The sequence below is a fragment of the Salvelinus sp. IW2-2015 genome, linkage group LG4q.2, assembly GCF_002910315.2.
Source record: "Salvelinus sp. IW2-2015 linkage group LG4q.2, ASM291031v2, whole genome shotgun sequence".
Lineage (NCBI taxonomy): Eukaryota > Metazoa > Chordata > Actinopteri > Salmoniformes > Salmonidae > Salvelinus > Salvelinus sp. IW2-2015.
In genome coordinates, this window is record NC_036843.1 from 24,368,439 (window position 1) to 24,380,569 (window position 12,131).

Consider the following 12,131-nt stretch of genomic DNA (forward strand, 5'->3'; position numbering starts at 1 on the left):
ATGGAGCATGGAGCATGACATGCTCTAAGAATCTTAGTGGTGACTAATATCAATGCAGACACCTGACTACCTGACAGACTGAATCAATGGCCACATTCCTCTCTAGACAACCAGTAGTGTAGGGTCATTAAACAGGACACATATTTCTGACCTGTTATTTGTTATTATTTTATTTTACCTTCATTTAACTAGGCAAGTCAGTTAAGAACAAATTCTTATTTACAATGATGGCCTACCCCGGCCAAACCCAGACGACGCTGGGCCAATTCTGYGCCTCCCTATGGGTCTCCCAATCACGGCCGGTTGTCATACAGCCTGGAATTAAACCARGGTCTGTAGTGACGCCTCGAGCACTGAGATGCAGTAGACCGTCTAGTGGATGTGAGTGTCTGTCTACTTGTGCTGCTCTTYCACATCTGATTCAGCAGTGATGTCATCATTCAACATTCAATCAAACCTTGCCAAGGAATACCAAGACAGACAGATGGAAATCTGAATATATTTAGCAAAAATATCATACCTCCATTTGTATGAAATATAAAGGCCTAAACAAAAGGTAATATATCTCTAGGTAAACACAAAACAACTGAGCAGAGGAACCATGGCAACTATCTGAGAACACAGCCAGCCGCTGTTCCATCTGTAACTATTCCTAAAACACCTGCCAGTGTTTCTGTCAGTGTCACCCTCAGACAAATGGGTGTGCAATCCTGATTAGGCGCTTTCATCAAACACAAAACACCTCAACAACGAGCCAAAGAGCCTCTAACAATGTCTGAACAGAATGTTCTAGATAATGTCACAGACAGAGGTTATAATGTCTACATAACTATATCTGCTGCAATGAAAATGAAATGATTTCCCGGAGTAAACACAGTAACTGTCTAGGAAGGAGGAGGAGTGGTTGTATTTTCTGAGAGTTATGGAAAGTGGAGAGGGACAAATGAGAGATGGCAGAAGGGTGTGGTTAGGAAGACTCACGACCCACACAGTGTGTGTAAGTGTAACGGCAACAGCTGGAGTGAGGTCTGTGACATCTTGGCATGGTGTAAATCTGGACCAACACATTGGACCATGTTCCAAGGACACAGATTAAGCCTAGTCCTGGACTAAAAAGGCATGAGAATTCACATAGGCTCAACCTGTGTCAGGGAAACTGCCACATAGCTACTAAAGAAAAAGCCAAATCAAAGAGAGGGATAAAAAAAACAGGCAGGACAGACCATTATGTACCTTTTAAAGGCTTCCTCCCCTAAACTCAGGGACAGTCTGAGATCTAAGAGCTCATTCCTAATTTGATAGACTGTCAATATCTATAGATTGTCCTCTAATACCGACTGGACCTACCACACAACTAGACCTACCACACAACTGGACCTACCACACAACTGGACCTACTGTACCACACAACGGGACCTACCACACAACTGGACCTACTGTACCACACAACTGGACCTACTATACCACCCAACTGGACCTACTGTACCACACAACTGGACCTACTCTAACCACACAACTGGACCTACTGTACCACACAACTGGACCTACTGTACCACACAACTGGACCTACCCACACAACTGACTACCTACCACACAACTGGACCTACGTACCACACAACTAGACCTACCACACAACTGGACTTACTGTACCACACAACTGACCTACTGTACGCACCCAACTGGACCTACTATACCACACACTGGACACTACTATACCACCCAACTTGACCTACTGTACCACACAACTGGACCTACTGTACCACACAACTGGACCTACCACACAACTGGCCTTTGTGGCTATACTCGCCTTGTCTCAGGATTGTAAGTTGGTGGTTAAGTTATCCCTCTAGTGTGCGGGGCTGTGCTTTGGCAAAGTGGGTGGGTTATATCCTTCCTGTTTGCCCTGTCCGGGGATCATCGGATGGGCCACAGTGTCTCCTGACCCCTCCTGTCTCAGCCTCCAGTATTTATGCTGCAGTAGTTTATGTTCGGGGCGCTGGGTCAGTTTGTTATATCTGGAGTACTTCTCCTGTCTTATCCGGTGTCCTGTGTGAATTTAAGTATTTTCTATCTCTCCTTCTCTCTTTCTTTCTCCTCTCGAAGGACCTGAGCCTAGGACCATGCGTCAGGACTACCGGGCATGATGACTCCTTGCTGTCCCAGTCCACCTGGCCTTGCTGCTGTTCCAGTTTCAAACTGCTCTGCCTGCGCTATGGAACCCTGCCTGTCCACCGGAAGTGCTACCTGTCCCAGACCTGCTGTTTTCAACTCTCTAGAGACGCAGGAGCGGTAAAGATACTCTTAATGATTGGCTATGAAAAGCCAACTGACATTTACTCCTGAGTGCTGACTTGCTACACCCTCGATAACTTCTGTGATTATTATTATTTGACCATGCTGGTCATTTATGAACATTTGAACATCTTGGCCATGTTCTGTTATAATCTCCACCCGCACAGCCAGAAGAGGACTGGCCACCCCTCATAGCCTGTTCCCTCTAGGTTTCTTCCTAGTTTTGCCTTTCTAGGGAGCTTTCCTAGCCACCGTGCTTCTACACCTGCATTGCTTGCTGTTTGGGGTTTAGGCTGGGTTTCTGTACAGCACTTCGAGATATTAGCTGATGTACGAAGGCCTATATAAAATAAATTTGATTTGATTTGATTTGATATGCCCTACCACAGAACTTGACCTACCACATAGACAGAGACAACACTACACTGTATACTTACAGTACGTATAATATACATTACACTACTACAAGTCAGTGAAATGTATGAGCAGAAAGACGAAGTGGCATGGTATTTCTGATAGAACAGAATGTATCGTCCTTCTTTTCAAACAGCTCAAATAATCTAGAGATGATCTATGACAGACCGTGGGAAGGGGGGCTGGTCCAAAAATCACCCCTTCCCCAAAGTTTTGGGACCCAATTTGTATGTCAAATCTCGACGAACAGAAAATACATCCCTCCCTATTTAGTAGTGAAGGCTTGGTTTGACAATATCGAATGTCATTAAATTCTGAGTGTTTTGTAACAGATGTCTCTTCCATTAATCGAATGGCGGTTGCGTAGTTTGAATGGTGGAATTACTGTATATTAGAGTGGAGCGGTCAGCAGGTAGCCTACAGGAGACATTGAAGGAGCCTAATCAGATTAAAACATGGTGACTTTGTGTTTATGCCACACATAAAAGGTAATACATTTTAAAACTTAAAGACAAATATTTAGGCTATATTGAAGCGTTAGGTTCTAGTTCGAGGAATGGCCGATCTGATCGGAAAGGAGAGAACGTGTGTTAAGCTTTCCTGAATAACTGGGCCAGCTGGGAGCATAGGCCTATGTGGCCACACTACATAGGACAACTTTGGAGAATGATGATAGAGCATCAGTATCAGATAGAGCCATCAGTATCAGAACAAAACACAGCCAGAACTGGGCCTGCTACTGTGCCTTTCTGTAATCTGTCCAGAGTACACCCACAACTAATCCAAATGGAATGAATGGAATTAAACTTTCAAATAACAGGGCTTTTGTGTCATTATTCAGATTACATTTTCAYTGAAGTTTACTCAGTGAAAACAATAATGTAATTATTAATTGGATTGTGGTGTGGTAAACTAGTCTCGGTAGGATAATTTTATTGTCCCTAAACAAAATCAATAGGGAAGCTTTTTGAGCTGCATGTCTTCACTGTTCTTTCATGCGTAATGACGCACCTGGCCTCTCCGCTGCCTGTTAGATATTCCTCTATCTTGTGGATTTATATTGAACATTTGTGAAGATTTGAATGATTCTATGTATGGTATGATTGCTAGTTAACCTATTGCAGACCTGGACAAACGATCCACCGACCACTATTGTCACTATGGATAGAGGGCAGGATAGACAGTTGACTGGTAGACTATATTGACCTGTGGTATAGTAAGTGGGTGGAAAAGCGTAGTGCATAAGGGAAGTACCAAAACACCTAGGTAGGAGAGGAGCATGCAATCAGATGAGGAAATGTGGCTATATGTAAGACATTATATAGAGTACCAGTCAAAAGTTTGGACACACCTGCTCATTCAAGGGCTTTTCTTTATTGTTACTATTTTCTACATTGTATAATAATAGAGAATATATCAAAACTATGAAATAGCACATATGGAATCATGTAGTAACCAAAAAAGTGTGAAACAAATCWAAATATATTTTATATTTGAAATTCTTCTAAGTAGCCACCCTTTGCCTTGATGACAGCTTTGCACACTCTTGGCATTCTCTCAACCAGCTTCATGAGGTAGTCACCTGGAATGCATTTCAATTAATAGGTGTGCCTTGTTAAAAGTTMATTTGTGGAATTTATTTCCTTCTTAATGTGTTTGAGCCAATCAGTTGAGTTGTGACAAGGTAAGGATGGTATACAGAAGATAGCTCTATTTGGTAAAAGACCAAGTCCATATTATGGCAAGAACAGGTCAAATAACCAAAGAGAAATGACAGTCCATCGTTACTTTAAGACATGAAGGTCAGTCAATCTAGAAAATTTCAAGAACTTTGAACGTTTCTTCAAGTGCAGTCGCAAAAACCATCAAGCGCTATGATGAAACTGGCTCTCATGAGGACCGCCACAGGAAAGACCCAGAGTTAGAGTTACCAGTTCATTAGTTACCAGCCTCAGAAATTGCAGCCCAAATAAATGCTTTACAGAGTTCAAGTAACAGACACATCTCAACATCAACTGTTCAGAGGAGACTGTGTGAATCAGRCCTTCACTGTTGATTTGCTGCAAAGAAACCACTACTAAAGAACCCCAATAAGAAGAAGAGATTTGCTTGGGCCAAGAAACACGAGCAATGGACATTAGACTGGTGGAAATCTGACCTTTGGTCTGATGAGTCCAAATTTGAGGTGTATGGTTCCAACTCCCGTGTCTTTGTGAGATGCAGAGTAGGTGAACAGATGATCTCCACATGTGTGGTTCCCAACGTGAAGCATGGAGGATGAGGTGTGATRGTGTGGAGGTGCTTTGCTGGTGACATTATCATTGATTCATTTCAAATTCAAAACACACTTAACCAGCATGGCTACGACAGCATTCTGCAGCGATACACCATCCCATCTGGTTTGCGCTTAGTGGGACTATCATTTGTTTTTCAACAGGAAAATGATCTAACACACCTCCAGGCTATGTAAGGGTTATTATGAGCCAAAGAAGGAGAGTAATGGAGTGCTGCATCCGATGACCTGGCCTCCACAATCACCTGACCTCAACCCAATTGAGATGCTTTAGGGATGAGTTGACTGCAGCGTGAAGGAAAAGGCATCCAACAAGTGCTCAGCATGTGGGAACTCCTTCAGACTATTGGCAACGCATTCCAGGTGAAGCTGGTTTGAGAAAATAATTCCAGATGGAAGTTGGTTGAGAGGAATGCCAAGGTGTGCAAAGCTTTCATCACGGCAAAGGGTTGCTACTTTGAAGAATCTCAAAAATATATAAAATATTATTTGATTTGTTTAACACTTTTTTGTTTACTACATGATTCCATAGTGTTATTTCCTATTGTTGATGTCTTCACTATTATTCTACAATGTAGAAAATAGTAAAAATAAAGAAAAACCTTTTAATGAGTAGTGTGTCCAAACTTTGCAAAATGGCGAATATAAATATGTATATCCTGCCCTGTGACCAATAAAAAAACACTCAAAGCAACAACAAAAGTTTGATAACCCTCCCCTATTTTGGACTAGGAAGCCCCCCCCCCCCCCCCCCACAAATTTAGAACGGTCCCTAATAGATATATAATAGGATGACCTTAATAATAATATTGAGTTTAACCTTAATCTATGGGACATAAACATGACAGTATCACATATCACTACTACACACAATGTGTAGCCTACTACATTGGTAATCCTAAACCTGGTTTGGAGCGCCATAATGGATGAGTTTGATCTTGGTAGAGGTTATAGGGAAGAGGAAAGGGAGAAAGGGGATCGAYAGTAAACTATTCCTGGAGTGTGTTTACAGTAAGTTTGCGTCCTAAATGGCACCCTATGTCCTATAGTGCACTAATTCTGACCAAAGCCTTATGGTCAAAAGTAGTGCACTTAATAAGGAATAGGGTGMAATTTGGGACAAATCCTAGACTGCTGGAAAGGCTCCATGGCATGCTCACATTTCTCCCTTTAAGGGGAACTCGGTAAGCTGTTCACCTAATTTCACTATTATTCTAAACCAAAGGCTGGTACACCACACGGCTGTTTTCATTCACTGATTTCAGGAAGCAGTAGTGACACTGCTTTATGTTTGTTTGGCAGAGACAGAGAAAGAGAGAGACAGATAACTGTGAAAGGATGAGGGGAGAGAGGACAGTGAAAGGGTGAGGAGAGAGAGAGGACAGTGAAAGGATGAAGAGAGAGAAAGAAGGTAAGAGAGAAGTAAGGGAGAGAGTGAGATGGAGAGAGGGAGATGGAGAGAGGGACTGAGTGCCCTGGACCTTCCCTATTAGGTTAACTTGATATGAAAAGTTTTTTTTGCCCCAATATTGTCTCCCACTCATGTAGAGTGCAGAATGTAAGCAATATGATGATACAACAGTGCCATCCTCCTAGTGGAGAGAGGAGAACAACATGCCCAGTCTGTGTGCATTTTGCTGCAACCAAATTGCATTATTCTATTCTATTATTTTAGGCTATGTGCCAAGGACACAGCTTGACGTGGAGAGCGCTCTCTGTGGCCTCATGTTAAAGTACCAAAGGGGATTGATGAAGAGGATTAAATAGTAAAGTATATCCTCCTGCCCAGCAGACAACAACTTTAAGATAATATTGTATTAATCTCTCTCTCAAATGTATGTAACCGATAACACTACAGAGAATAATGATCTGCGAGCGACGCGACCAAAGTCTGCATCGAGACCGTTATAGCCCCCCATAGCGCGCGCACTCAAAGTTCACCTTACACCCGCCTAGCCTACCGAATGAAGGTCTTTCAAGGAAGGCCTTTCAAAGTTAGAAGTGATACTAATATACGCTTGTGTCAGAATAATTAACAAGAAATACAAGGTTAGGTAGGCTACAACAGTTTATCCATCGCGGTATTTGAATGGAAATTAATGTCCTTCAACAAGTTTTGCATTGAGGAACAACAGGTGGTAAACAAAAGAAAATATACTCACTAATATTCCACCACCATGTCAAACAATATATTTAAAAACGCAGATTCTCACTAACATCTGTAATCATATTTCCCATAATTTGTTTTAAAGAATGGAGACTTCACCAGTGTGAATTTGCACGAAACTTTTCCTATCCAACACTCACCTATGCTTGATATAATCCTTCAGGAAAATATACACCTTTTTATTTCCCTCAAATTAAAACCACATTAATAATCCCATGGAATCACTAGACGGGTCCTGGTCACGGCAGTGGACTCCTGGATGGAACGGTCTTGGAGAGCCAGAGCGGGCAAGGTGGGGAAAGGGGTTGTAAAACTTGCGGCCGCGTACACAGCACGCTCATTCTTCGTTCCCGTCAGCCAGCGAGCCAGCGTTTGACCCACCCCATGTTTTAAAAATAAAGTAGACGCGTCTAGTACATATTCTCTGTGCGCAGGGGCCCGACATTCCTGTCGTGTGCTGGTGACTTTAAATGGCAGCTATAGACGCATTTCAGTGTGGTGGGGGTGCGCTCCCTCCCCTCCTCTCAATTTTCATTAGGAGRCACACCGTAGCAAAACATTTTTCAACGCAAAAGGAAAATGAGCGTTTCTTATTGGACAAGTTCAGGTAGCCCCTCCCTGTTTCAGTCTGTTTTCTTTCGTTTTGTGCCAAATGTATACAACCCTATAGCTGCCTGTCGTTCAGATCTAATCGGAACACACCAACACCCGGCCACGCCCCCTTCAGAAACGTCACCTCAACTACTCTGCTCCCAGTGAGTCCTCATTCAGACACTACAATGTTYCACTCCAGTATACAGCAGACCTACAGACACTCCACTATGTACTTGGACCCTTATTTCGAGTCCCGCTTTTAATGACGTTCAGGACACTAATAAATCTATATAGTTGTCCAATTCAATCAGATCATAATTTTATTATTCACATAGCCCATTTAGACATGGTTTAAGCAGGATGTTAAATAAGCGAGTGTAAGCGAATGCTGTGCATTACTAGTTCCGGACAATGCTAGTAATAACCAACAGTAAATCTAACCTAAACAATTCCACACTACTACCCTCTTCACAACACAACACACAAGGTAAAGGATTAAAGAATACTTACACATAAAGATATGAATGAGAGTGGTGTACAGAAGCGGCATATGCGTCGAGGATCGGCGTAGATTGGTGTCATACTCTCTCGAATACGGTAAAATACTTAACGTAATGAGATGAGTACTTGGTAGGGTATTAAACATGAAAGCTGTGTGCATTAGTTTGAAAGTGCTAACGGGTACATATGATTGGCCAATATAAACCGATGTGCAAGATAGGCTAGTGTATAGATGAATATAGAGTTACAGTATTATATACATTATGAGATTGGTAATGTAGGGTATGTAAACATAGTATTCAAGTGGCATTGCTTAATGAGTGCGAAAGTGGGTGAATCCATGTTTTAATCATAATAGTTCTCATCAATTTCTCCATTTTTTATAAAGTGGCCAGGCGAATTGAGTCAGTAATGGTGGAACAGTCTTGGGCCGCTAGAATGTTATGGTGAGGGTGGCTTTTTAAACCAGTTCTGATGGCCTTGAGACTAGCAATGCTGTTTGTTCTCTCAGTCTCTCGGTCCTGCTGTCGATCACTGACTGTGGAACCGGATCTGTATGCCCTCTGCGATGATAGCGGGTGAAACAGGGCAAGTTGGCTTGGGTGGGTTGTTGTCCTCGAGGATCTGAACTGGCCTTCCTGTGAATTCGGGTGGATGGTTAGGTGTCCTGGTACGGGTTAGAGGTGTATCATTCTGGCCCCTGAGGTGATTCCTGGTATGGGATTCTGCGAGAGCGTCAAACGTACCTCTCCTGATTTGAAGCCTACGTTGTGGGCGGAGCAGTTGGCTCCGTAGCCCAGGCCGTGGTTGATACAGCCCGACGAGAGAGCGAGTTGCTCTCTAGATTTGCTGTTCAATCCCTGTAAAGAAGAAAATTTGATTGACGTATGGTCTTTTTGCTTGGTGACAAGATAGCACAGCACGACAAGTTCTTGCTATGCATTCAAGAACAACTACGCTGAGGTTGAAGGATGCGCCTCGCGTGCTTGCCCCCAATTCATTTTCACAACGCTCGAGCCGGTGTGAGGTGGACAACCCAACTTCATAGACTTGTCTGTGGTCTTTTGATGTTATCTACGCTACCTTGCAAATTTGTGCCCGAGGAACTAATAAGAGACTTTTCCACCTTCCTCCACTACCTTGGACCTCGAGCGATATGGATATGAGAGGGGGCGTCTACCCTCTGCTGTGTAACCTGAACGTCCACAATCATCTCCTTTGTTTTGTTGACGTTGCACGCTATGAGGTTATTTTTCCTGACATGCCAGCCCAACTTTTGTGGGACATTTCCGAGGGCCCTCTATCCTCACTGACCTGTACGCGTTCACTCGTGTTTGGTGGATCAACGCGCGTAAGCCACTTGTACTGTCAATCCGCAACTTAAATAAACTTGCTTGACGTTGGATAGGAGTGCATGGCCACTGCAATCGTGTGAACAGTGGAGTCACCATTGGAGAGGGTCGTTAGTTGAGTTCACTATTACACCCCTATAATCTCTTTCCAGACACTTGTAAACAAGATGCGCGACGGTCTCAGTGTGACCGAACACATCAAGAACTTGGCCTATCCTAATTATTAAGCGGTTAGAAAAGGTTTACAGAATAGAGTTTTAAGGAGATAAGGAGCTAAAGCCTGGCTAGAAACTGTGCAATGGGTCAGCCCCGATAAACTTTATAGTGTACTCAACATCTAAGGACCGTGTTAGTATTGGAGACCAACCAAAACGCGAAGTCAGGACCAGAGACGAGAGCATCATGAGGAGCACCATTGAGAAAGTGGTCTGTGGCACGCTGGAGCGCTGGCCAGGAGAGCCCTTCCTTTGATGGGGGTTGTCTTGTCTGAATGCCTATATTTCCACCTTTTGTCTATTCCATTTCACAACGCAGCAGTGGTGAACATTTATGTGTCAATCCAGTTGTATGCTTCCAATGGACCAGTTTGATTTCACAGAACGTTGTGATTGACTTGGAGGTACATGTGTGTTTTAAACTGTTTCCCTTTTATTTTTTTTGAGCAGGTGTATTTAAATACAGTTTTGAACGACGATATGGTAGTAGGTCTCAGCAGGTGACCGCCGAGGAGATCTCTTGTTGCGTGTCACCACTGGTAATCATCGTCAAACCTTCGTCTGGGGTTTTAACCGCTCTAGGACTTACCCAGAAAGACAGGACAACTTCATTTAATTTCACCCTTAGAAACGCGTATGAGTAAGGTAGAGGCGAGGGTTTGTGTACCAATGGTAGCAATGTCACAACCTTGCTGGCAGTTTTCGCTCAATCCATGTTATCGAAAATGGTCCGAAACAATCCACAAGGTGCTTCCGAGCCCCAACTTAAAGGGGGTTGCAACTCAATATTACGAAGGTGTGTCCTTATATGTTTTGTAGACTCAACAAGTGGTTTAGTTAAAATTAGGCAGCTACATTGATAAAAAAAAATTAAAATAGTAATTAGTCTCCTGATCTCTCAGATTTAGGACAGACATTCAGAAGCAAACTTCAAAATTCAATGTTTCATTAAAAAAATATATTTTATATATATATAATATGATATATTTTTGCGATAACTTAATTAGAGGTCTAAAATTCCAAATTAAATAGCTAAATGATCCTTGTGTAGACCATCTTAAAACAATTCCATATGTCCACCCCCATCGATCCCCACCCCACCCGCTAAGAATTAAACATACAGTTGAAGTCGGAAGTTTAAATGTATTTGGCAAGGTGTATGTAAACTCAGTTTTTCACAATTCCTGACATTTAATCCTAGTAAAAATCCCTGTCTTAGGTCAGTTAGAATCACCACTTTATTTTAAGAATGTTAATGTCAGAATAATAGTAGAGAGAATGATTTATTTCAGCTTTTATTTCATTCATCACATTCCCAGTGGGTCAGAAGTTTACATACACTCAATTAGTATTTGGTAGCATTGCCTTTAAATTGTTTACTTGGGTCAAACGTTTCAGGTAGCCTTCCACAAGCTTCCACAATAAGTTGGGTGAATTTTGGCCCATTCCTTTGACAGAGCTGTTGTAACTGAGTCAATTGTTGGCCTCTTGCTCTCACATGCTTTTTCAGTTCTGCCTAAACATTTTCTATAGGATTGAGGTCAGGCTTTGTGATGGCCACTCCAATACCTTGACTTTGTTGTCTTAAGCCATTTTGCCACAACATTGGAAGTATGCTGGCGGGTCCTTTGTCCATTTGGAAGACCCATTTGCGACCAAGCTTTAACTCCCTGACTGATTCTTGAGATGTTGCTTCATATATCCACATGATTTTCCCTCCTCATGATGCCAGTATTTTGTGAAGTACACGCACTCCCCTCCTGCAGCAAAGCACCATCTCCACACATGATGCTGCCACCCGTTTTTCACGGTTGGGATGGTGTTCTTCGGCTTGCAAGCTTCCCCTTTTTCCTCCAAACATAACGATGGTCATTATGGACAAACAGTTCTATTTTTGTTCATCAGACCAGAGGACATTTCTCCAAAGTACGATCTTTGTCCCATGTGCAGTTGCAAAACCGTAGTCTGGCTTTATGGGGTTTTGAGCAGTGGCTTCTTCCTTGCTGAGCGGCCTTTCAGGTTATGTCAATAAGGACTCTTTTACTGTGGATATAATACTTGGTACCGTTTCTCAGCATCTTCACAAGGTCCTGCTGTTTTTCTGGGATTGATTTGCACTTTTCGCACCAAATACGTTCATCTCTAGGAGACAGAACGCGTCTCCTTCCTGAGCGGTATGACGGCTGCGTGGTCCCAGGGTGTTTATACTTGCGTACTATTGTTTTACAGATGAAACGTGGTACCTTCAGGCTTTGAAAATTGCTCCCAAGGATGAACCAGACTTGTAAATTTTTTTTCTGAGG